The sequence below is a fragment of the Amblyomma maculatum genome, chromosome 1 (genome assembly GCF_055883805.1).
Source record: "Amblyomma maculatum isolate TAMU_Amacu chromosome 1, ASM5588380v1, whole genome shotgun sequence".
Classification (NCBI taxonomy): Eukaryota; Metazoa; Arthropoda; class Arachnida; order Ixodida; family Ixodidae; genus Amblyomma; species Amblyomma maculatum.
In genome coordinates, this window is record NC_139344.1 from 477,344,411 (window position 1) to 477,347,423 (window position 3,013).

Below are 3,013 nucleotides of genomic sequence, written 5' to 3' on the forward strand. Positions count from 1 at the left end.
CTTTCCATGCAGCATAATGATTATGCACTGCTGGTGGAAACTGCACAACATATATTCGTGGAGTTGCACGTGCAGCTTTCCTCAATGCCTCTCGCGTGACGCAGCCTACAGTTACACTGAAAAATATGCCAAATAAAATACATTTACTTGCAATATGATGATTCAGCATATATGTGTATAGTGTGCATAGCTTCAAGATGCAACACATACTGTTGGTATCGCCTCTCATAAAGTACTAGGATTTGTGTATCTCTTCATTAGTCTAAGATCACCGATTCAATCCTTTCTTTTTTTTCTTTTTATTTGACATTGAGACGGACAACATTTGCAAGTGTCATTACGCAGCAGAAAGCTTCAATTCAGAGTAGTGCAGTTCAGCAAATTTTTGCTATAGTCTCAGGAAACTTAAAAATGGTGTATATAGGTGTAGATGTGCAAGTCAAAACTCAAAAGGCAGTAAGAGCTGTTTTGCTCAGCCTATCCTTGTGCTGAAAAAGAGAGTCAGGCTGGTTGGTTATAATGAGTCGATTGAGTGAACAGTGCTCTAAGATAGTAAGGGAGATAAAGAAGCAGAATTGTTGTCATCTTCTCTCCCATCCCATCTGTTAGTGCTGTTCAGTCGTTTGTGAATTGTCTTTCTGTGGTCTTTACAAGTGAATATGAGCTCGTGAAGTTTAGTACTAGAGTTGGCTTTCACATTTCTGCTATCACATTTACTTTTCCTTCTACAGATGAAACTACAGGCCAGTTCTTCATACAAACTTGTGATGCCTAATGGTGGTAATAGTGTGCAGTTATAGTGAGTTATCTCCATTCATATGCAAAACACAATGTAAGGGAGATTTTGATCGCCAGTTTGACCGTCATCTGCTTGGCAGGCAACACGTCAATGTTGTGCACACAGCCTTTGTCGTGCATCTATGGCTGCGTCCAACTTTCAGAAACGAATGGTTGAAAGAGAAGCAAATGATGCTATTAGATCTAGTTGAAGCATCTCGCTTTTGACATTGTTTTACAGTAAGCTTGATATGTCGAGTAGTTGTTGCTCAGCGTGCATGTTGTCATATAAAGATTTCTGCATAATGAATGGAAGCAAGCACTTTTCTACTAATGTTGAAAATGTGCTGCAAGCCAAGACCAAAATTGTGAAATATGAAAAAGTGTAGCAAATAATCATGAAGTAATCATTATATGAAAGCTCTAACTTTGACCTCTTTCATATTGGAAGGACCTACACAGTCTCAACGACTAATATTTAACATGCAAGCATGTACATGGCCACGTAGTTTGCATGCTCTCTTAGAGCATCTGTTCACGCACTGGCTCCATGTGCTTCTACAAGCTCGCACAAATATGTGACCAGCTCATTCTCATTCAATCTTGCACAGTGGCTGTGCGTGCTTCTGTGAGCTCGCTCATGGGCTCATTCAAACTCACAAGAACTTGTACAATCTCATGCGTTCCTGCACAGTGGCTCTACGTGCTCTCATAAATCCACGTTTAATCTACCAAGAACTCACATATTCTTATACATTCTCATTCCCTCTCACACTTTCTTGTACAGCTCACATACAATTTTTTCAGTAGGGTCAGCTAGCGTACATCATGAAAAGGTGCAGCATTTGCCTTCACTAGCACAATCTCTTTGACCTGTTTCCCACCATTTGACCTTTTCTTTCACCACGAAAATGAAATAGTGCATAAATAAAGCATTTATGTGTCTATTTCCAGTCATGGAAAAAAGTTTTAAGGATGCAGATGTAAAACCTCATCGCAACAAATTAACTACCGGGCTGACAGCCTAGAGTATATATGGTTTTGAAGGGGCTACGTCCTACTGGTCTACTGCAGATTGCAGAAGTGTATATGCTTGTATACAGCGCCGTATTGTGTTTCTATACATAGGCAGCTACCGTTTTTAGCTTTAAAAAATTATGCGTCTGTTTTGTTGCGATTTTATCGAAGACAGCGGCGAAGTATTCTTAAAATTTTGACGTGAAGAGTTGCTTCAGGCATCACGCTGGAGACGTATAGAAGGAATGGTACGGCCTGTAACTGCTGCGCGTTCCACCTTTGTACTAAACTTCTCCACAGTTGAGAACCGCTAAACAGTCGGGCATTTCTAAGCGCTTCGTAGACGGCATAAGGTACGCGTCTGACTCGATGGCAACATTGCATAAAGCATGCCCTGCTTGCATGCGTAGTGCCACCGAATCATTCGTTTCGCGGCTTTCTAAATATTTTGGCTAAAGAATTTCTGCCTTTATCTCATGGCTCGGGTTTGTCAAGAAAATGAAGCCTTACGCCGGCAGCTAGGGGTTAAGCCACAGGATTAATGGGGGAGGACCCTATACCAACCGTGCCTTTACCGCCTAAGCCATTTTTCTTGAATAAAGGTTCTCTGATACTGTTACTACATCATTGACGATGTATAAAACATACTTGAAGGCCATCGCGAAGGACACGAAGTATTGTTAGGTACGTTAATAATATATCAGGAGATACCGGGTGCAAGCCAAATTCCGGCCAACACATATTATGTTATGTGTAATGTTTTTCCAGCCATCAAAACTCAGTGGATAATATCGACCACTATAACCTAGTCATATTCATTGTTGTAAAGTTTGCAAAACTTGCGAGGCCAAATCGACCACTGTATGCCAAATGTATTCAATGTAGATAAGCCAGCTATACTAACAGGATCATATCAATCAATGCCTATAATGATGTGTGCAATGTTGGCAAGCCATCGCAGCTGCCCATAAAATATCGACCGCTAAACCCATGATGGATACAATGTTGGGAAATCATCTCAACTAGTAGTAACATATTGACCATCGTATGGCACTAAATATTTGGAGTTGACAGGCCATCAATGATGGCAAGGGAATATTTATTACCCTATGTAAATATGTACGGTATTTTGGCAAGCCATTACACTTCGTCAGGCAACATCGACCACTGTAATTGCATATACAATGCTGGGAACCCAAGAGGACTGTCGGGAGGATAT